The sequence below is a fragment of the Magnolia sinica genome, chromosome 5 (genome assembly GCF_029962835.1).
Source record: "Magnolia sinica isolate HGM2019 chromosome 5, MsV1, whole genome shotgun sequence".
Taxonomy (NCBI): Eukaryota; Viridiplantae; Streptophyta; class Magnoliopsida; order Magnoliales; family Magnoliaceae; genus Magnolia; species Magnolia sinica.
Genome location: NC_080577.1, coordinates 46,350,915 through 46,375,617, shown reverse-complemented (window position 1 = coordinate 46,375,617; position 24,703 = coordinate 46,350,915).

Genomic DNA, 24,703 nt, shown 5'->3' with positions numbered 1-24,703 from the left:
AAAGAAAGAGAGAAGAAAAGAAAAGAGATGAAAGAGAGAGAGAGATCTGATGAATCCAACAGTCGAGTCAAACTGAGTCGAGTCGGTAGGAGCATTCGTTAGATTGCTAGGTTTATTTGGACTAAAAAGGAATACTAAAGCAAGGTAAGTACCATCCATATCTCATTAAACTGTAGGTTTCTAATATGAGTGTAATAATGGGATGAAATTTTAATTAAGATCTTAAATTAGCTTAACTTAAGTTTGAACCTAGCCATGCAACCCATGAAGTGTTACGAGCTAACCATACATGTGATGATCTAACCATATGAACCATGTTAATCATGCTACAGTTGAGTATGACAACGCATATAATTCAAATTCTACCAACATTAGGGTATGATCAAGTTTAAAAGGTGAGGGTTTTTCCTTTAAGCTTACCTTAATTTAAGTTGATATGAATTATCTTACCTTTTACCTATTCTCATATTACTATGATTCTCTCTCTGCAATTGTTAATTTACCATCAACAATTATTTACCCTTTGAGATTATGGAATGATAATTACGAGTGATCTTCATTATTTTTATGTGGGGGATGGATACAAGCCTTGCCCTTGCCTTTACCAATTTTATTGGGTTAGCTCTTGCTACTCTTCTTTCATTTATTAAGTTGGTCATTACCACTCTCCTCTTTATTGAGTTAGCCATTGCTACTCTCCTCTTTGTTGAGTTGGCCATTGCCACTATCCTCTTTTTTGAGTTAGACATTACTACTCATCTCCTTTATTATGTTGGCCTTGTGCTATTTACCTTTATGGCTTGGGCATGTGTCTTGGATCCCAACACTCCTATGATTTAATGAATTTCCCTCTTTGGTGCAAGTACAATGTTGGGACTCCCACTTCTAGCGATCAAATAAATATCATGGATGTAATGCGGTTTGGGTAGCGACCCTTAGTGTGACACGTAATTCCATGTATTATGGGTAGTGGTACACAAATCGATGTAAGTAATTCACAATGCATGTTACATCACCTCTGGGATTAGATGTCGTAAATAATTTCTCTATGAACAAATCATGTCAAATAATTCATCCAGTCATGTGTTGCATTATCTTGGGATAACCCCGTAAATCCATGTTAAATGTGAGACACGTCAGTGAATCTTCGTAGAATGGGATGTGGGGCGAGCCGGATAATTCTAAATCATTTTCCACATTGTGGCGATCCCTAAGTGTGATGAACCGCATATACTTTGTTAAACATGCATTTTATGTAGGTTGCTTGTGCATATTGATACCTCTCATAGTTGTGGAGTATGAGACTTAATAGAACCCTTACATTACTTTTATGAATCTCTTAAATTAGTATTAATCTTAAAGGATAACCATTACTATGAGTAGGGTATTGACCCTCTCCAACCATACATATGATGCAGGTGATGTATAGATTGAAGACCTAGAAGACCATCCCCCTATGGAATATTATACTGAATGAATAAGAAAATAGTTTTATGATTTAGTTTTATATTTCCATTGCATACTCGATAAATGTAATAAGCTCCCATTGAGAGGGCATTTGATTATTTATTGAATTTTTTTACTTTGATGAAATAATTAATACAATCGATTTTATTCTTATGAATGTTACCTTTATGAATGTATCTAGATGTGATCTAAATGAAAAAATAAGGTGCGATTTTTAAAGTATCCAATTTATACATTATTAAAACTCAATTTTCTCGTGCACGAGTATAGACTCCGACTGTGAAAATTCGGGATGTTACACGTAGTTTAAGCTTTGAGTAGGTGGAGCAATCGTAGTTTTTAGGCTTCAAGTAGTTGGAGTCGGGGGCCCGATGTAGCTATTGGGGCCGTGAACTCGGTAGGATTTACGTGCAAGGTTGACCGCAGTAACTCTCTAGAGTTCGCAAGGCTCACAAGGCTACCTCTCGGGGTACCAGATCTAAGGCCGCCAGTCCATCAATGAGGGGGCATCTCTTTTAGAGATCTACCATTCCCTATGAGTTTCTACTCAAATCAAGCTAGGAACCTAGGGTTCTTATGCATGGTTAGACTATCTATGGATGAGCCAAAGAGCACATGTTGCAGCCCACTTTTTCTTCACCTGCAAGATCTAACCCATTCATGAGAGGACATTTTCTCTCACCTTCCCTCATGATGCTACCCGAAGTTAAACATATGGCATTGGTCTTATGTGTGGTTGGCCTCATGGGCGCTCTCCACTACCTGCATGGGTCAAAGCATGTGATTGCCTTCACGGGCTTTTTAGGTCCACGAGCTTTTTTAGGTCCACAGTGTATCGCCTTTCTTGAAGGAGAGATGTTTGACTTTCTTAATGAAAGAAAATAATATCTGTGCCTAATATAGCTCTAATCACTGTTGCGCTACTAATCGCTTTTCATTAAGTGTTTCCAACTCTATAAAACTTATTTTGGCATTTTCATCATTTATGATCGATTCATGCATTGCTATCCTGAGCGATGTAACCTGCATTTTAATAGGAATGATAACTTCAACACCATAAAGTAATGAATATTGCATGGCCTTAGTTGTAGTTCGATGAGTCGTTCGGTAAGCCCATAGGGCTTCTGGCAATATTTCATCCCAGTTGCATTTATTCCTGTGATGATCTTCTTCAATATCTCGACTATCGTCTTATTGAAGGCTTCTACTAATCCATTGGCTAGATGATAATAAGGTGTCGAGAATGAATGCTAGATACTGAATTTCTAGCATAATTTCTCCATGCCCCTATTTTTAAAAGGAGTGCCATTATTGGTAATGAATTCTTCAAATTTCTAGGGTGATATATGATCGCAATGCGAATAAAATTGAAGACATCTTTCTCTTTCACCCTACATAGTGCGATTGCCTCAATCCACTTGGAAAAATAATCTATCGCTACCAAAATATACTATCGCCCTTTATATGAAGGGGAATTGATAGGACTAATGACATCCAGTCCTCAAACTGCGAAGGGCGAAAAGGTTACTGATTGATGTAGATTTTCAGGAGGCATATGTATGATATTGCCATGCACTTTGCATTCATGACACCGCTTTGCGTAAGCTATTTCATCTTTGAACATGGAAGGCTAATAATATCCCATGCGGTGTATGCGATGAAACAGATTTCGATTAACCCGATGAGCTCTGCATTCCCCTAAATAAGCTTCCCATAATACGTAACTTGCTTCTTCCATATCCAAACATCGTAATAACATTTCATTATAAGACTTTCTGTATAATGTTCCGTTATGTACGATAAACCTTTTTGAGCTTTATTTGATCTGTAATTTCTATGATTGATCTCCTGGAAGGATGTTGTATTTGAGATAATCGATAAAGGGCTGACACCAATCATCTATGCTGATCTCTAAACATGATACCGGTAGTGTTTCAAGATTCTCATTCATGATTTCTGGTGATGGAAAAGTTCTCCATTCTTCAATTTTTCCTTGAAGAGGGCTCCGATCAGGGCATGATAAAACTACAACCAAACTCACTAAAGCATCTGCCCTTGCATTCTCATATCACGGAATATGCTTGATTTCAATGCTATAGAATCCTTCTAATAACTGCCCTGCCCATCGACAATAGGGTAACAATTCTTGTTTTCTCATTTCAAACTCTGTCGTGAGTTAATTTATCACCAGTTTAGATTCCCCGAATACTTGTAAGGCTTTTATCTTCATCTCTCGTGCTATTTCCATTCCTATAACGAGAGCATTGTATTCAACCTCATTATTGGTACATGCAGCACTTGACGTGAAGGAATACGACAATCAGTCGCCCTGAGGGCGGAGAAATATTATCCCGATGCCTACTCTTGACATTCGAGAAGTACCATCGAAATACATTTTCCATGAATTAGGTGATTCAATCAACAATACTTGCTCGTCAGAAAATTTTTCATTATCGGGGATAGTATGAGTTGCCAAGAAGTCTACCACCGCTTCTCCTTTTACCACTTTTGATGATTCATAGGAGATTGTATATTTAGAGAGGAGCAACATCCACTTAGCTAGACTTCCAGAAAACATCGGTCTTGTCATTAAGAATTTTATCGGATTAGCCTGCGAGATCAAAGTTATTTCGTGAGAGAGATAATAATGTCATAATTTTTGCACTGCGAACACCAAAGCCATGTACACCTTTTCAATGGGTGAATAATTACATTATGCTCTTATCAAGGTTCATCTTAAGTAATAGCGAGCGCTCTCCTTTCCCTATTCGTTAGATTGGGCCAACAGAGCCCCAAAGGAATTTTCAGATGCGGAGATATACAAAATCAGAGGTTGCTTCATTAACTCTTTAATAGAGTCGAACGGGTTCTGACATGCTTGGTCCCATATAAATTCCATTCCTTTCTTCATCAGGTGTGCAAATGGCTGGCATCTACCAGCCAAGTTAGAAATAAAGCGTCGAATATATGCCAACTTTCCTTATAAAATTTTTAGTTCTTTCAGTGCTTTTGGAGGTGGCATTTCTTTAATAGTTCTGATCTTTCCTAGATCAAGCTCGATTCCTCTATGCCTAATGATAAAGCTAAAGAATTTACCTGATGATACACCGAAGGCACATTTTACTCAGTTCATCTACAACTGTTTCTTTTTGAGTCGACGAAAGACCAAAGACAGATATTTGCAATGTTCTTCATGGTTGTTTGATTTGAGTACCAAATCATCGACGTAACACTCTACATGTTTATGCATCATATCTTGAAAAATATTCTGCATTGCTCTTTAATATGTGGTGCTAGCATTTTTGAGACCGAAAGGCATCACTTTATAGGAATAAATTCTGAGAGAAGTTCTGAATGTTTTAGTTTCTTCATCTTTGGGTGCCATGCGTATCTGGTTATATCCGACATATCCGTCCACGAAAGACATAACTTCATAGTTTATTGTGCTATCGATTAACAATTTTGTTATAGGCAACAGAAAATCATCTTTTGGGCATGCTTTATTCAAGTCCCTAAAATCAACACATACTCTAATTTGTCCACTTTTCTTTTTCACCAGGACAATATTAGATATCCATTTAGGATATTTGACTTCGCTTATGAAACCAACTTTGATTAATTTATTCACCTCCTCTTTTATCAGAGGTATCAAATCTGGATGAAATCGCCTTTGTGTTTGTTTAACCGGTCTTCTATCTTTGGAAATGTTAATTCGGTGCATCGCCACTGATGGTTCTAAACCTGGCATTTCTGCGTATGTCCAGGCGAACACATCTTTATTCTCTTTCAACAACTTGATATATTGATCGACCTCTTGTTTGGATAAACTGGCGTTTATGTATGTATGCCAAGGTTCTTCTTCCATACCCAAATTTATTTCTCGTAGAGTATAGACTGTTGGTTACCCATCATCTTCTATCTGTTTTGGAGCTATTTTGGGATGTTTAATCATTTCGTGATTTGTCACTTGACTGGCTACTAGATTGGTATTGATTGTGTTCACTTGTGCATGCGAGGATGATACTCCTAATCCGCGAGATCTCTCTTATTTCTTTTCATTCACACCAATCGGGATTTGGATGCCTTTGCTATTATTTAACCTTGTCGGCTCTTCGCAATCAAAACCCATATTTTGCATAATTTTCTCACTAATTGGAATGTATGTCTTTAAATCTTCTGGTGTCAACTTGTCGTGAATCACATTGTCATTAATTTCCTCTTCCATTCCTTTCTCTAATGGGGCATAAAATTCAATTGGCTCGAAATTATTTGAGTTGGGCTTGACAAAAAACTATCTTGTTGTTAATTCACCTATTTCAAGCATCAATGTGATTTTTCCCAGTGCACGCTGACCATCTTGATTGAAACCTTGAATCATCATCCTGCTAGGACATAAATGGGATCAATGATATCATAACGTACTCAGCATGCTCATCGGTAATAGGTTTACAGCAAAACCATTATCCAACATTATTGTTTATCGCGGATGTGTTTGAAGTTCATCAATGGTATGTTTCGCTCTTTGTCATTGATTAGATTTTTGTCAAAAAAGGTAATAACAGACACAAAATCGTTTATTTCTGTCACTTCCAGTGTATCAAAGCATGCAGGATGATTTTCTGTCCTTGGTTATGTGTTTTCCATTTCAACGAGTAATGCTTTTCTGATCTTATCATCTGACAGGGCTTAGACTAGTGTCTGACAGAAGTCCTTCGATAATCGTAACGCATTGTATATGCTCAAACGGGCGAGAATACCTTTTAAATGACTTACAACATCATAGGTTACTCTCTCAAACTTATTTTTTTGTCCTTTTCATTATTGGGTAATGCTTCGGATGTCTTGCTTTGCATTACTTTGGGTCCCTGGTTTTGAAACAGACTTATTATCTTCTTTCCTGAATGCAATGTGACCACCACTGCTTTACATGTATTTGTTAGCGGTATGTCAATCGGTTCATCAGAAGATTTGATGGTAATCATATTGCAACTTTCTCCTCTTTTCCATTCATGGCGCCTGTGCTGCCAATGTTATACATGCTTGTTCTTTTCATATTTTGTCTCTTCACATGTGGTATTTTTCTTTTTCCGCTATGTGTTTCTAACCACTTTCTTGTTCCTCTCTTTTTCTTTTTCAATTATAATTTCACCCCTGCTTATCATCCTCTGCAATATATTCTTTAATGTAAAGCAATTTTTAGTCGGATGTCCTAATAGGTGATAGTAACGACAATAATTCTTCTCTTTCATCATTGCAGCTTCTTCTCGACGCTTAGATTGAGGAAATTCAATTGTTCCAGGAGTTAATAACCGGTTAATCATAAGGATGGCATCATCCCTTTCAAAATCATATCCTTCATGAGAGTCATATGGTCTCGGTCGTTTATCATTCACTCGGCCTTTGTTACGATCCATATCTGCTCTTCTTTCTGTTCTTTGCCTATTATGGGGGTCTTCTCTTTTCTTCTCGTGATCCACAACATTAGCTATTAGTTGGCTTGATCCCCTTCTCTTGGTCATCATCTCAAGTGCATGGACAATTGTAGCGAGGTCACGGAAAGTTCGTACATCCGCACTTGTTAGACCAAATGTGATTACCGTCTCCATTGAATTTAAACACATTTTCACCTACTCTTTCCCTTCAGGCAATTGTCTGCATGATGCCCCCAAGGTCTTCTACCGGTCGATAAACTTCTCTACTAGTTCATTTTCTCTTTGTTGTATGGAAGCTAACTCAGTGATGTTGACATCTTGATTGGATGAGAAATTTTTTGCCATGAAAGTGTCTTGCATTTGATCCCAGGTACGTTTGGATTCTAGTGCTAGATTGGAGTACCATCAGAATGCTTTCCCTATTAGAGAGAACTTAAACAGTCGCAGGCAATACTATGAAACAGTGGAAAAATTACCCATGTTGTGATAAAATGCATGAAGTGTTCTTCCCGGATCCATCTCCATTAAATTTTTGAAAATTCGGGTATTTAAAATTTGTAAGAAATGGTATGTCTTCAAGTTCTTGGGGATATGGTGTTCTAAACCAGAACCTACCCGGGTGTTCTCAGTGTTTTTCATTTCTAACAACCTCTGTTATCACTTGCCATATTTTGTCTTGCAGTATTGTTCTTGCTGCTGGGGTTGATCCATGTGATCTTGGCAGCTTTGATCCTTCTGACTGTCGTTCGTGGCCATTTGTTGTGGCCATCATAGGAGGAGCCACGACCTGAGCTATATTATGCACTAGGATAGCTAATGCTTCTTGGAGACTTCTACATTCCTCCATTAAGGCCATCTGTGCATAAGCCATTTTGGAAAAACGTTCGTCCATAGATGGTAATAGATTTTGATTCGCATCTCCCATATAGAAAAAAGCTTCTCTACTTCTTGATTGAGCCATTATCGGCGTAAGGGCTAAAGAAGAGTTTGGAGAAAAGGAACTCCAATTAGATCCCTTAAAACTTTTACGCGTTCTTGACGATTTAGGCGTAGTAGCTTACAGAGACACTGTTTGTGACGAGGTGTAAATGGTGAGTCTCAGAGAAAGTGATTCATTCTTAATGGGAGACTTTCCCTTTTTTTTTCCTGGTCCATCCAGTAGTTGTGGCAGAAAGAGTTGGAAAAGAGCTGGTAGATTGTCTTGGGTATAATGAAGGTGGGGCAAGTGTAGGATTTTGCCTTGCAACGTCACGTGTAATCAGCCTTCTAATCATCTGCAATGGGACTGGGCTAGCGGCTACGTGAGATTGAGCCCTTGATTTTCTTGGTGATACCATGGTCCATTCTTCTTTATCACCTGGGGATATGGGTGATACAAAACTCACTCTAGTTGTAGCTTTAGTCAAGGTTGACTGGGCTTCCTGATTCGAGGATTTGAATGATGTTTGCTTATTACAAAAATCACACCAGCCATTAGCTTTAGTCAGTTGTAACTTTTCATTGCTTTGAGTGAATTTACGAGTTAATTCTGCTATATGATTAGAATTTTCTACTTCTAGTTTCAGACTTTTGTTTTCCCTTTTCAGTTTCTCAACTTTTGATTCTAGAAGCTCTATTTTCTTGATTAGATTTTCAAAAGTAAGGCTTCTAATAGCAGTTCTTCTTTCATATTTGATACTCTCAAGATCAAGTTCATCTTCCTCTTCTAGATCCTTGGGGATGACTGTAGTGGTGGAGACCATGAGTATTTTTAATGACTTTTGGTCTCCATTGCTTTTTGACTCACTTGTTTATGAGTTTGAGTCTTCAGTGTCATCCCAAGTGGCTACCATAGCTTTTCACATAGATTTCTTTGTGGGACATTTGGTGGATATGTGACCCTAGTTTCTACAGTTGTAACATTGGAGTTCTTTGGACTTGTTGAAAGATTTTCATATTGGGCGCTTGCAGTCTAAATGAATCCCTTTGTTATTGTATAGTTTTCCACAGTTCTTGTTAAAGAATCTTTTGAATCTTTTAGATAGGAGGGCAACCTCTTCATCCCCATCTTCGTTCTTAATTTCTTCTTCCTCTATTGTGGTAATGTTTTTAAAGGCTTTGAGAATGTTATTTTTGGATTTTATGGGTGTTTTAAGATGTAGTTCAAAGGTTTGTAGAGAACCTACCAGTTCTTCTACTTTCATCTCGTCAATATTCCTACATTCTTTTATGGTGGTGACTTTGGAAAACCATTCCGGCAGTGATCTCAAGATTTTCCTACATATTTTAGGAACTGGAATTGTCTCTCAAAGTCCTCCCATGGAGTTGCATATGGTATTTAATTTTGCAAAAAACTCCATAAAGGTCTCATCTTCTTCCATTTTCAAGTGTTCAAATTGAGTAGTTAAGAACTGCAACTTTGATCTCTTTACTGTGCTGGTTCCTTCATGGGTTGTTTTCAATAAATCTCATGCTTCTTTTGAGGTTTTACTCATACTGATCTGATTGAATACCTCTTCTGAAATTGCACAGTAAATGGCATTCATAGCTTTTGCTTCAATTGTTTTATTTTCTTTATCAAAAGTCGTCCATTTTTCTTTGGATTTGGGTCTGGTGATGGTTGTGCCGTTTTCCAATACAACTTGTTCGGTTGGTGTCACATATCCATTCTCAACAATTTCCTAAACATCATGATCCAAGGATTGTATAAAATAATACATTCTTGTTTTCCAGTATGCATAATTTGAACCATTGAAAATAGGAGGTCGAGAGACTGATGTTCCCCCTCCTTTAGCCATAATTCTTACTTCAGTTTAGGATCTCCCTCCAGGTCGTTAAACCCTTCAAGAGGAGCCCTCTCTGATTCCAATTAAAATTATAGTAGAACCGCTATTACTGAAGTATGGAAGTATGTCTAAGTGTCCTTTGGGGGGAAGGGGGGGGGGGTGTGAATAGGACTTTTCAAAATTTACTTTTCTATAACAACAAATAATGCCTAACTTTAAACAAAAGAGTAAGGCAAAGTAACTCTATGACTTCCATGCCAATAGAGAGTCCAAACACATAGGCTTACACAAGATTTACATGTAAAGAACAAGCCTATAAGGATAATGTATGTGATAGTGTGTGGGATGTGATTCCTATTAATACTTATACATTTACTAAATCATGCATCATAATAATCATTTGATAGACATGAGTATAATTAGATCAATGCACAAAAAGTAATCCCAAACACAATCATATATAGTGGTTCGGCTAATTGCCTACTCCACTCCTGGTGGACGCACTCTCTCCTAGAGTGTACTGAATTTACTATCCAATGGTTTTAAATTAGGTTAACCATGAACCTACATAAGGTTAATTAAGGGACCTACACAAGGTTACCTTAGGTACCTAGACAAAGCGACGAGGCCTACACAAGGACACAACTATGAGCCTACACAAGGTAACCTATGCCTATACAAGGCAATGCCTACATAAGGCAACACATCCTTTACACGAACAACACATCCTATACAAGTACCACATATTCTCCCATTGGAGGCCTACAAAGAGGTCTTGGTGACTTTGTCACTCAAACTCTGAATCTCAATCCTACACAAGGAAAGGGCTTCAGACTCAATGGACTCCTTATACTTACAGATAAGTGAGTGAGCCCCTTTCTTGCACAATCCGAAGATCTTCAATGTTGACGAAGAGTCTCTAGCTCCCTTGAATCGCAACTACTTTTGATGCTTTGATTAATGCTCTGAGGTTGTGAGGTTTAGGGTTTTATTGTTCTTCTCTATTTAGATGATATGATTTAAACATATAAAGAAGATTCCCATGAGCTATGCATTCAAGAGTTCCAACACAAGGATTTGCCTATGATGAGGACTGTTGGAAACTCATTGAATGCTAGAGTTCATAATTCAATCCAAGCAATGAAGATGTGAGTAAATTCTTATGCCTAGGATTGAATGATGAACTCTAATGGGAAAGAGGGAATGAGGAAGAAGGTATTAACTCTTGAAGCAACTCTCTCAAACTCTCTTAGATTCTAACTCATTTTGCTAAGAAGCAACTTATGGTATATATAAAAGAAGAATCCCAAAGGTAAAAAAATAGGCAGAAATCTGTCATCGTCGATGCTATCAAGTAGTCTTCAACTCCATTGAAACTTGAAATTTGTTGTTATCGAGCCTACTTCGATTGCATCGATTTCCTACACACATATATTCATTTATGTGTAGAACATATTCTGCTCAATTTTATCTAGCACCCTTCAATTCTATTGACGTGCACTTCGATGTAATCGAGAGGTACTTCGTTCCTATCAGATTATCTTTAGAAAATTACCTCTGGTCGCTGGAATATTTTGTCCTAATATTCGATGCTATCGATCATCATTCGATGCTATTGAATTTTGAAGTTCGATGACATATTCAATGTAATCGAAGAGATGTATATTCCTGGATAGTTTGTTGGACAAAATGCTCATGATTTTTGATGTAATGGAGCATCCTTCGATTCTATCAAGCACTTACTCTCGATGTGATCGAAGGTGACTCGATTATACTGATGAACACTTAGAGAATGTTTTCTACCAAATTTCAAAACATTTGGATGGTGCATTCTAACACAACGGACGATGGAAGTTGGAGGTGAAAGTGCTCTGGTATGTCAATTAGCGTGAGAGTTAAGTCGGTATGACAAGTGAGCCCCATATGAAGATCATACAAGCATCTGCGTCAACTGGATGTGTGCTCCGAACTCATCAAAGGTAAAATTAGCCTCACATCTCATGTCCTAAAACACCCAGGTATATAAATCCTTAAAAAGCTTAGAACAACATTGGAATATAAGTATGAAAACTCATTTTGCAAATAGGAAAATTCTCTAAGTTTTCAGCTTTCTTCGATGTATCAAGCTTACATCGATGATATCGAACACTTGTTTTCGATGACATCGATACAGCCTCGATGACATCAAATTGAGGTCTTTTAAGTCTAGCAACCAACATGATTTTTGGACAATATTCTCGAAGAATCGACCTCGCTTCGATGACATCAGAATTCAAATTCTGATGACATCAAGCAAGGTTCGATGTCATTGAATATAAGCTAGTCTGTGTCCAGTAAGCTTCAAAGGTAAATCGAGAATTTCGTCGATAACTTGAAACGAGCCTTGATGACATTGGAATTCAAATCCCGATGACATCAAGGTAACTTCGATGTCATTGAATTCGAACAAGTCATGTCTAGCAAGCTTGATAGGAATATCATTTGGATATGTTCGAGGAATCGAGCTACCCTCGATGACATCGAAATTCAAATCTAGATCATATTGAAATAGGTCGATGTCATTGATTTCAGACAAAGGAATGTCCAACAAACTCTCAAGGAAAATCTTCTGAAAATATAGATGTATCGAACTAGGTTTCGATGTCATCGCCATTTGAAATCCTATGACATCGAAGTAGGCTCGATGACATCGAAGCCAACCTGTTCATGTCCATCAAGCTCTTTTGGAATACATTGTCGAGGAATTAAACCTTGGTTCGATTACTTCGGAGTTCAAATCCTGATGCCATCGAGGCAGGTTTGATATCATTGAGCTTCTGTCAAAAAGTTCCAGCTGTGTTTGTCAGTTGAGTTCGTATCATCGAACTGTCATTTGATGTCATCGAAAGTATACGTTCGATGACATCGAATCCAGTTCAATGACATTGAACTCAGTCAGAGACTGACTATTTTATTACCGTTGGAACTTTTTTCCTATATAAGGTGAGCTTGTTCTTGGTTGCTTCGATTAAGAAAAATAAAGAGAGCTTTGAGAGAGTAATTGCATATCACTTACACCAAGCTCATTTTCTCATGGAAGTTCATCCTTCAATCCACCACTCATTATTGATATTCAATAAAGTGGATTGAGGAATGAACTTCCCCATTCAAGGATCATCCAACTACTATCTTAATGGCAAATCATTGAGCTAGGATACCTTGAATGCTTGAATGCTTGGAATCACTCCTTTTTTAAAATAAGAAAACATTTATTAGAGTAGGATTCTAACATAACCTTGACCCAACCCGTCGCCTTTATTGGAACATCATCAAGTGTTGCGGATCAAGGGAGCTGAAGAATCTTCATTATCAAGGAGGAGATCTTCATCAACGTGCTTAACAGGGCTCATCTACTTATCTGTAAGTCATTAGAGTCCAGAGACCCTGTTGATCATTCCTTGTGTAGGATTGGGTCACAGGTACATCTCACCCCTTATAAGTCCTCATAAGAGGCCTCCAATGAGAGAGTACGTTTGGGTGTTGAGTGTTGACCCTTGCTCTTGTGCAGGGCATAAACTTAGGTCCTTTGTGTAGGTCTTTGGCCTGTGTGGCCTAAACTAGGTTCCTTGTGTGGATCCTTGGCCTATGTGACCTAAAATGAAGGTTCCATGTGTAGATCCTTTGCTCTTGTGTAGGGCATAAAACTTAGGTGCTTCGTATTGACCTTTGCTCTTATGTAGGTCATAAACTTGTCTTATGTAGGTCCTAGAGTCAACCTTGTATAGGTTGTAACAGTTTGAGGTGAACCTGATTTGAAACCTCCATTAGTGAAATCTGGTACACTTATGGGATGAGTGTGTCCGCCGGGAGTGGAGTAGGCACATAGCCGAACTACTATAAACAACTGTGTTTTGGGATTGATTCTTACTTGATCTTTCATTATATCTATCTTTTACATGCAAGCTTAATAATATGAATGTTTTGATTTGAATCACATCTCACACACATTCACTCTTCTCATCCATCTTAGCCTATTCGTTGTATCATGCTGAATATTGAATAGTCTTGTGATTGGATCCTCTACTTCGCTTGGAAGCCATTAGAGTTAAATTGGGAATATCTTGATAGGTGCATATTAAATCAAGATTAAGGTTACAGGATTTAAAATAAGGCATAATTTTTTTTTAAATCCTATTCACCCCCCTCTAGGACACCTTGAGCTATTTCTACTTTAACTAAAGCGGTCTTCACCGCAATTTCAAGAGGTATGGTAGATAGAAAATCTGTAAATAGGTGGTGCCATATTTATGGCACCAAGCAGAGATACAATGTAAGTTTTATTTTTAATGGTGAGTATCGTTTGCACACTAGCCAATCGTATAGCCCACCAGAGCTCAAATTTACTTCATATTTAGGCCCATGGGCTAATATAACATGCCGAAATCGATAGAGGGAGTGGATTTCTCGAAAAAACTAGCATAAGTGGATCCCACCTTCCCTAGCAGTCAAACCAAAATCAGTTTCCATTGCACGCTGTAACAGAACCTGTGAAAGTCATGCGCACCAAGGAGATTCCCCAAAGGTCTACACCTCTATCAGATCTAAGCCATCCAAACTCCAATAGTGGATATTTTAACACCAAACTGGAACTCCAGGGAAGTTAGGAAAGCCCCATGACACCAAGATAGTTGAGTTTTGTGAACTCGGACTGCTACATTGTGTAGATAACATTGTTCCAAAGATATGGGGAACCCACCACAAGAATTGACTTGAACCTTCGATCTTATGGCCCAACAAGCATTAGTGGGTCAATCTAGGTAGCTAAGAGGAACTGGTTCGAAGAATGAAGGGCAGGGATGAAATCTGCTATTAACGGAGGACTTCTTCTTCACTTAAGAAGCAACAACTGAAGAGGATTCTTTGTCCATCATTCATAAGTCCTACTCGATCATCATGTGGCCCAGAAAAACAATAGATGATCAGTGAAAGATAGGAAGAAAGAGCTAGTGCAATGAACCGGTCGGGTTGGAAAAACATTTTACCCTATTCACAGATGCTGGGTGTGTAATAAACTCTTGCACGTCGTGTATCTCGAGTCGACCTTCTTCCTCACTTGAACTTTATAAAATGACCTACCCTTTTGTAGATGTTCAATGCTGAGAGAGAGAGAGAGAGAACGAGAAGGGAAACCGTTGCCACTAAACTGAGTCGACTCGGTGGGGTATAAACAAGAAAGGATTCTGGTCCAGATCCTGTGTGTCGATCTCCTCAAAGGAAGCAGGGAGAAGAAGGGAGTGAATAAAAAGAAAAGAAAAGAAAGAGAAGGAGGAATCGTGAGAAGAGTGAGGAAGTCTGAACGGTCGACAAACCGAGACCTGACTCATTGAGTCCGACAGATGAGTCAGGAACAAATTGGGCAATTTAGGCCAGCCATCCTGGAAGCTAAGGGGTGAATTTTCTTATTCTATTCTATTACATTTATAAAAGAAATTTCCATTAAAGTTTGAATTTTAGAGTAAGTATGTTGATTAGTCAATAAGTTGAATTGAATTGACTCAAGAACGAAAAAGGGTGTTAGATCATAAATCTATGGATTAAGAGGATCAGTTAATCTCTATAACCCACTCTGAAGAAAAATCCACGATTAAAGAGAATATTTCAAATCCAACCCTGAAATCTACCTCCATATTAAACCATAATGCAAAGATTGGTCCTAATCATGTAACACATATAATACGATGGCTTAACTAGAAGAATCATGTTAATTGTACTAGAGTTGGAGCGCGTGACGCAAAGCTAGCAACGTTAGGGTGAGATCGAGTTTAAGAGGTGAGGGATTCCTTTAAGCTTACACTAATTTGATTTACTTCTACATTGTTTATCTTATTTTTGCATACTTTGATTTTACTATGATTTCCATGTAATCAAGTGATGGATCATTATTAATTATTTATCGATGTAAGAATTATGGTTAAGATATGATTTTATTTATGCGTGATTTTTATGAATTCATATGGGGTGATGAATACAAGCCTTACCCTTTATTGATTTTGAGAGTGACGTGTGTTCCCACCCTATATTAAGTTGGCTTATAGCTCCTCTCCCCCTTATTTTTGTTGAGTTAGCTTATTTGCTACTCTTCTCTTTTATGGAATTAACTTTTTACTACTTTTCTCCTTTATTAAGTTAGCCTTGTGCTACCTCTCTTTATGGCTTGGGCATGTGTCTTGGAATTCCAAAACTCCCATGGTTTGATTTATTTCTGTCACGCCCCGAATTCCGGCACCTAGGTATATCCGACCCCGATTCCATACCCGAAGGCCCGGCTTATATTTTATATGTTTACATTTCATAATCCACACATATATTGACAAAATGATCTCATTCATAAAATATAACAATCCAAAAATTAAATAATTAAACATTTATTTAAAGAAGAATAAAATATTCGTGTTCCGATTATTCAAAGTCATCTCCAAACTCATGTCATCTCCATATTATCATACTATACTTAATGTTCCAATTACACTTATGTAGAACATGTTAAAGAAACAAAATAAATGAAAGAAAATCTCTTTAAGCGCCTCCACGAGATCCTGATCCTGAAATTTTAAAATCCCAATAGGGTAAGTTGCGAAGCCTAGTGAGAAATCTCAACACAGGTTTCAAAAATAACATCATATAATCTGAATAAAATATATTAAAAGATACATTTCATATTTAGGTAAAGCAACAGATGAGGAGATTAATAAACGAGATTTTTCAATGTAAATTCAAAGAAAATGAATGAATGAAATTAACATATGCTATACTCCATAATAACAAGTGTGGTTTATTCTTTTTAACACCATGGCCAGTTTACACCAGTTGGCCAACACCCGTGCTAATACAACTCCTAGTTTGGCAATGGGAACCTCTTGCACGACATGCTCACCCATCCAAAGGGCATTTGTTGAGGGACCCATTTGTATGTTAGCTGGTCAGACTACTATCTTACCGAACCTGATAATGGGAACATTTTGCAATCCTGACATGCTCACCCACTTAAAGGGTATAATAGAGATTCCAAGAGGTACTAATTGGGATTCTAGGACTTTCAACCCAAGGGTCTTGATTGCCCCACCTATTTACGCTTTAAGGATTTTTCAACCTAGAGGAATTGATTGCTCTACCTATTTTCTGGTGTTTCATAACTATTTTAATGATGCATGATTTTAATATTTCATTAATAAAATATTTCTAAAAATCTTCAATGACTGCTATTCTTCGATCAATCCATAATACTTTATGTACATAATTTATCGAGTTAAAAATAAAATTTTCAATCAATGTAAATTGTCTATACATGATTAAAGTTCTACGAAAAAATAAATAAACATGTAACGTAATATAATAGATCTTGATTAAAGTTCTACATTTAAAAAAAAACATGCAACGTGCTTTATTACATTTAAGAATTTAGAAATTTATATATAAACTCAAGATTTTTACAATAATTCTAACAACAAAGTGAAAATGCAAAAATAAAATTTTAATGTAGGATTAACAATAAGACAATATAAAACTTGAATTAAGACATTTTAAAATAATGTCCCATGGCTATTTGTGGTGTGGTATACTTGAGTTTTGCATATGACTTATTTTGGGCTCATGCTTTAAAATGATTTAAAAAAATGCATGAACTATATATATATATATATATATATATATATATATATATATATATATATATATAAAATATATATATATTTACATATATTAAAAAAAATGCATTGGGCCATCCAAACAATGGATGGTGTGGATCATCACCTATAATCTCCTCACTTTCCAACGTGAATGACCAGCAAGCAACATCTCCTTTTTGTTTTTATTTTTGTTTCTTTTTTATTTTCTTAATCTCTCTCTTTCTCTCTTCTCTGTCTCTTCTCTCTATCGCTCCTCACTTCCTCACCTCACCTTGTTGCGCAGCACGCCAACAACGCTAATGAACCGAGATCCAATCTTCGGTCTCACCCACAATTGCTAAATAGAAAGAAATATAATTTGGAAGAAGAATCAAAGCATTCCAAATAATCCACAAGATAAGATATACGTGGAAAAACCCCAACAAGGGTAAAAAACCACGGGTGCAAACTTCCACTATGAAGAAAATGAGATTACAAGTAATATACTAACCTTTTCCCTTTAGATATATAGAGAAAACCCTTTGCCCACACTTTAGAATAACTCCCATTACCCTAGAAAAGCCCTAGGGACCCCTATTTATAGTTTAGGCAACTTTCCTTTCGCACCCTTGCGAAACCGACTCAAATTTCCGCATATCAAATCCGCAAAACGAATTTGTGTAACCTTGACTGGTTGAGCAAACCCTCAACTAGTCAAGCATGGGCCTCAACTAGTCGACCACCTCAGAACCAAAAAACTGATGCTCGCTGGACTTTGAGTCGATCCAGCCCTCGACCGGTCAAGCAGGGCACTCAACTGGTCGAGTACCCCTGTCCAGATGTGGCTCCACATCTCAACAATCTCCCACTTGGAGACACATCACCATAAACTTTTGTCTTCTGTATTTGGAGTGCACCACCTCCCCGTCTTCAAGCCTGAAGACCAATCGAAGCTGAACAGAGCTTCAGGTTCTCCCATGTGACCGCCTTGGTCAGTATATCCACAAGATTCTCACTTGTATGAATCTTCTCTAGAGCAATCGATCCATCTTCCAATAAAGAATGTATAAAGTGATATCTGATGTCAATTTGCTTGGTCTTTGAATGAAAGGCTGAATTCTTAGCTAAGTGTATTGCACTCTGACTGTCACTGTACAACTTGGAATCTGCTTGCTTCTTACCTAACTCTTCCATGAAACCTTGCATCTACACCATCTCTTTGCATGCTTCTATAGCTGCAACATATTTTGCTTCCATTGTATTGATAGATACTATCTTTTATAACTGAGAGACCCAACTGACTGCAGCATTACCCAAAGTAAAGATATAACCTGTAGTACTTCTTCTACTGTCGATATCTCCTGCCAAATCTGAATCTACGTAGCCTTGTAGCTTGATTTCCGATCCTCCATAACATAGCCCTACATCCTTATTACCTACTAGGTATCTAAGGATCCACTTCACAGCTTTCCAATTTTTCTTCCCATGGTTGTTCATGAACCTGCTAACAACTCCCACTGCTTGAGCAATATCTGGCCTCGTGCTCACCATAACATACATGAGACTCCTAATAGCTGACGCGTATGAGACTTTAGCCATGTAGTCCCTTTCCTCTTGCTTCTTTGCACCTTGCTCCTTAAAAAGCTTAAAGTGGCTGGCTACTGGAGTGCAAACCGGCTTAGCACCTCCCATACTGAATCGATTAAGTACCTTGGCTATGTACTCTGCCTGTGACAAAACTAGTTTCTTATTTTCCCTGTCACACTTTATCCTCATGCCTAGGATTTATTTTACAGCTCCTAAATCCTGCATAGCAAATTCTTTAGACAGATGTCTTTTGAGATTTGAGATATTCTTCATACTTGATCCGGCCACAAGCATATCATCAACGTACAAAAGAAGGATGATGTATCAAGTATCAAACTTTTTCAAATAGCAATAGTGGTCTACTTGACATCTCCTAAAATCATTTCCCGACATGAAACTTTCGAACTTCTTATACCACTGCCTCGGGGCCTGCTTCAGGCCATATAGACTCTTCTTCAGTCTACATACCTTCTTGTCCTTTCCTGGTGCCATGTATCTTGTCAGCTGATACATATATATCTCTTCTTTAAGGTCCCCATGAAGAAAGGTTGTTTTAACATCTAGCTGCTTTAGATGTAAGTCCTTTGTAGCCACTATACTCAAGACCATGCGAATCGTAGACATTTTCACTACCGGTGAAAATATTTCAGTGAAGTCGATACCTGCCTTTTGTTGGAACCCTTTCACAACCAATCTAGCCTTATACCGTTTCGAACCATCATGCTCTTCCTTTAGTCTGTAAACCCACTATTAGAAGAACTTTCTTACCCTTGGGTAGAGTGACTAGCTCCCATGTATGATTAAACTGAAGAGAGTCCATCTCATCATCCATGGCCTGCTCCCACTTAACCTATGTATCTGACTGTAATGCCTCTTCAAAACACTCTAGTTCACTATTATCTGTCAGCAGTAGATAGTGTAAGGAGGGTGAGTATCGGACGGTGGGTCACCTCTCCTGAGTAGACCTCACAACTGGTGTCTATGGCTCTGCCTCATAATGCTCCTGTGCATCATCATCCTGTGGTACTGTAACACCTGTGTCCAGTAACTCTTTCAACTTTATGAATTCTTTCTTATCGACCTTATTTTGTTGCACACTGTCCTTATGCATCACTTTTTCATTGAAGACTACATCTTTGCTTCTAATAATTTTCTTATTTTCTGTATCCCAAAATTTGTAGCCAAAATCATACTACCCATAGCCTATAAACGTGCACCTCTTAGACTTCGCATCTAGCTTGTTTCTATGCTCTACATCAATATGAACATATAAAGTACAACCAAACACTCTGGGATGTGCAAAGTTCACTTCTTTCCTAGTCCACGTTTCTTTTGGTAACCCATCATTTAATGGTGCTAAGGGACTTCTATTGATGAGATATGCGGCAGTATTCATAGCATTTGCCCAAAATGTCTTGGGCAACCCTGCATGTAACCTCATGCTCCTAGCGTGCTCAAGGATGGTCCTGTTAATGTGCTTAACTACACCGTTCTGCTGTGGTGTCCCTGGAATCATTTTTTAATTTTTTTATTCCATTTGTTGTACAATACTCCTCAAACCTCTTATCACAGTACTCTCCCCCATTATCGGATCTAAGACATTTTACTATTTTACTTGTCTCATTTTCTACCATTACTTTCCAATTCTTAAATATATCAAATATATCAAATTTATGCTTTAAGAAATAGACCCACAGTTTCCTACTAGTATTATTAATAAAAGAAACAAAATAATGTGAACCACCAAGAGATGATACCTGTATCGATCCCCACATATCAATGTGTACAAGCTCTAATAGATGTGTCTTTGTAGCGTGTTCTATTTTCTTAAAACTTACTCTCTTCTACTTGTCATACATGCAGTCCTCGCAGAATTCCATGTCAATAGACTTTAGCCCTGGTAGCTTTCCTTTTAACAATAACACTTTCATCCCTTTCTCACTCATATGTTCCAACCTCTGATGTCATAACTACCCATTCACTCGAGTTGATACGACTGCAAGTGAACTATACGATCCTGAAGTCATGTACAAAGTACCTTTCTTCTTTCCTCGAGATATCACCAAGGCACCTTTTGTGATCTTCCAGGAATCACTAGTGAATGTCGTCACATATCCGGTATCGGCCAACTGCCCCATTGAGATCAAATTCTGTTTCAAACTCGGTACATGTTTGACATCCTTCAATTTCAAAGTCATTCCGTCTTTCTGATTTATATGAACGTCTCACTTTCCAACAATACTGCACGGCTCATCATCACTCAGGTAGACTCTCCCGAAGTCACTTGACACATAATCACGCAGAACTTTCTTACACGAAGTGGCATGAAACGAAGCACCCGAGTCTATGACCCAAGACTCATTCCTCAGATCAAAAGACAAGATCAACACATCTGTGTTACTCTCCTCAGATAGATTCACTGAATCCTTCCCGCTTTGAGAGCTTCCTTCTTGTTTCTTAAGTGCCCTGCAATCATGTTTCATGTGCCCCTTCTTGCTGTAATGTCAACACCTGTCTTTATCTTTCGATCCTTTAGACTTCTTCCTTGACTTAAAACGTCCATTTTTATTGCCTCCTTTGTTCAGCGATCTTCCTCTTCCTTCAATGTTTAGAGCATTCCTTGAATCCCCTGAAACTCCCAATGCCTTTCTTCTAGATTCTTCGCTGAGAATTAGAGCGGCTACATCATCAAATTTCAGCTTTGTCGACCCTGAAGAATTGCTCACAGTAATCACCAAACCATCCCAATTGTATGGAAAACTAGACAGGATCAATAACGCCCTAACCTCGTCCTCAAAAATAATATCAACGGATTCTAACTGGCTCGTGACTGTATTGAACTCGTTTAGATGTTCAGCCACGCTCCCACCATCTGACATATTCATGTTGAATAGCTGTTTCATGAGATAAACCTTGTTGGATGCTGAGAGTTTTTCATACATCATCGCTAGGGCTTCCATTAATTCTTTTGTGGCTTTTACCTTAAATATATTGAAGGCAACATTCTTAGACAAAGAGAGTCGAATCTTTCTTAAAGCCTTCTGATCCAATAAAAACCATTCATCATCTGTCATCTTCTCTGGTTTCCTCTCTTTTACTCCTAGAGGAATATAGAGGTCCATCTGATACAGATAATCCTCCATCTGCATCTTCAAGAAGGTAAAGTTTGAACCATCAAACTTCTCAATTATAGTCTTCCCTTCTTCCGTCATCGCTCTTGCTTGAACTAAACAAATAGCTTTGATACCAGTTGTTGCGCAGCACGCCAACAACGCTAGTGAACCGAGATCCAATCTTTGGTCTCACCCATAAATGATAAATAGAAAGAAATATAATATAGAAGAAGAATCAAAGCATTCCAAACAATCCACAAGACAAGATATATGTGAAAAAACCCCAACAAGGGTAAAAAACCACGGGTGCAAACTTCCACTACGAAGAAAATGAGATTACGAGTAATATACTAACCTTTTCCCTTTATATGTATAGGGAAAACCCTTTGCCCACACTTTAGAATAACTCGCATTACCCTAGAAAAGCCCTAGGGACCCCTATTTATAGTTTAAGCAACTTTCCTTTCGCACTCTTGCATAACTGACTAAAATTTTCACAATCTGTATAAAATCTGAAAAACGAATCTGCGTAACCTCGACTAGTCGAGCAAACCCTCGACTAGTCGAGCATGGGCCTTGACCAGTCGAGCACCTTGGAACCAAAAAACTGATGCTCGTTGGACTTTGAGTTGGGCGAGCCCTCGATTGGTTAAGTGGGCCACTCGACTAGTCGAGAAGGGCACCCGACTGGTCGAGCACCCCTGTCTAGATGTGACTCCACATCTCAACACACCTCACCTCACCTCACAACACATTCCACTTCCACATTTCACAATGCATGATCTCTCTAATGTCTCCCTTTTATAAGCTCCTTTCACACATGTGGCATGTGTGAAAGAGAGCCTTTAACCTCTTAACGTTTTTTAAGTTTTGCTTTTGTTTTGCCATTCAAAGCACATGTTCCATATTACTTTCATTCAATGCACATGTTATGCACTACACGTGTGCCATATGTGTGCCACATGTGTGCATGTGATGCATGTGATGTATTTGATGCATGTGAAAGGTATGTGTGATAAGTGTGCATGAATGAAATGGTTGTACACGGTGTCTAGTATTTGATGCATGAATTAACCTATGGTTGTGATGTATTTAATGGTACATAAATGGATGATGTAGATGGATGGTTGGATCAATGTATAATAGATGGACAAATGGATGGATAAATGTACAACTGGATGAGTTCATGTGATTAGTGGTGAGATGGACGGTCAGTTTAGATGGATGGACAAGTATTTCGATGATTTCAGCATATGGACTGTTTGATGGTTGTATCGTTGGATGGATGGTTAAATGTATGGTTGGATTTATTAGTTAATGAACAATTGGATTGGATAAGTCTAAATCAATGGCTGAGATTGAATTAGTTGATCTACTAAATCAATGGTCATATCAGAATAATTGGTACATCGATCAATGGTTAAAATTAGAAGGTCAAGATTTATTTGGGTTATTAGATTCTACCTTCAAAAGAAATTTTATCCTCAAAATTTACATACCTATAATGCTAACAAGTGAGGGTATTTCTCTTTGATTTCAGCCTCTCGTTCCTAAGAAGCCTCTTCCTCGATATGGTGACTCCAGTGAACCTTTATTTACAGTATAACTCTAGATTGAAGCACTTAGTCTTTCCGGTCAGGAATACGTACTAGTTGTTCGATATATGAAGCATCTTCTCAAATCTTTAATGGTTGCCATTCTATAATATGAGAAATGTCCCGCTCATATTTCCTTAACATCAACTGTAACACCCTGGTTCTCATTACCCGAGGAGGATCGCTCGAGTATGAGAACCTGAGTATTACACTATGAAGTAAACAACTTTACATCTAATCACTAGAAAATTTGATGACATAAAACAAGACAACTACCATGTAAACTAGAATATCAAGAGTAATACCAAAGAAGTTTAACACAAGTATAGGGAAGCAAAGTGAAATCCCTCAGCAGGGGACTTTAACTACAATCCTCTAATATAAGAAAAATATAAAGTCTGAAATGTAAAAGAAGGTAAATCCTAAAATTTTAGTGGCCCTCCAATGACTCGTCTACATCCACATACAGGTCCTCTCACCATACTCCTCAACTAAACCTAGAATCCGGTCATAGGGGTCTCCACCTGTTATCAACCATGCGTCTATTTGGTGCAACCGCATGATTGGATGAGTGAAAAGTTAGTGAGAATTTCTCTCAAAGATTCATGTATATCAAATAGTTCTAACATAGTTTAAACCAACATGTCAATTCATAACTAGAATATTATGAACTTGTATGTAAATGAATGAATGTATGAATGTATGCTCAAGTCACAGATCTGGAGTTTCACATCGAGCTGTCAAAATATAGGGTTGCTCAAGGAGAACTAGTCACCCAGAAAAGACCATGCAAACCGCCCGCGGTAGATTAACTACCTAGAAAAGGCCATATAGACCGGCCACGGTAGATGAACTACTTGGAAAAGGACATGTAAACCGCCTACGGTAGATTAACTACTTGGAGAAGGCCATTTAGACCGCTCGTGGTAGATTAACTACCTGGAAAAGGCCATGTAGATAGCTCGTGGTAGATTAACTACCTAGAAAAGGCCATGTAGACCGCCCACGGTAGATTAACTACCTGGAAAAGGCCATGTAGGTGAGTGCGCCCAAGGATGTCTTACCTCCTGGAAAAATACATAGGGCACGCCCGAGGACGTC